This window comes from Numida meleagris, chromosome 1, assembly GCF_002078875.1.
Source record: "Numida meleagris isolate 19003 breed g44 Domestic line chromosome 1, NumMel1.0, whole genome shotgun sequence".
Lineage (NCBI taxonomy): Eukaryota > Metazoa > Chordata > Aves > Galliformes > Numididae > Numida > Numida meleagris.
Window position 1 is genome coordinate 193,226,580 of NC_034409.1, and position 696 is coordinate 193,227,275.

The window sequence follows — 696 nt, forward strand, 5'->3', positions numbered from 1 at the left end:
GCTCTCCATTTCTGGCCCCGTTCTGTTCCTCGGATAAATGCCACCTAGAAGCGACGCTTAAGATTGCTTTGGGTGTGTGGCTAAAAAAGCAAAAGATCTGAATTTCTGCATGAAAGGATAATAAACCAGAAAAGGATCCCCAGGAAAACCTCCTTCACGTTTTCATCCCCAAACTCCGGCTGTCCCTCAGTCTCAGGTCTCTGCCCAGAGGAACTCGTCCAGGGAGGGCTTGAGGAACAGCGGAGATCACAGAATTAGCAGGGTTGGAAAAGAGCTACAAGATCATCCAGTCCAACCATCCACCTGCCACCAATAACCCCACTAAACCATGTCTCTCAATGCTATATATAAATGTTTCTTGAACACCTCCAGGGATGGTGACTCCACCACCTCCCTGGGCAGCCCATTCCAGCGCCTGACCTCTGGCTGGGTGCTGAAGATGTGGTCCTGAAGGACATGGTGCAATGGGAAACACTGGAGGTGGGTGGGTGGATGGAGCAGATGAGCTCGGAGGTCCTTCCCAACCTTGGTGGCTCTCTGACTCTACGGAGACACTCAGCAGTGCCTGGTATGGGGCAACGCTGGGGATTTAGTTCCACTTTTTTTTTTTTTTTTTTTTTTTTTTTTTTTATCTTTAAGGAAATAAGAGCTCAAACCGGTGTTAGTGGCTCTTTGTTGGAGGAAAGAAGCAGATTC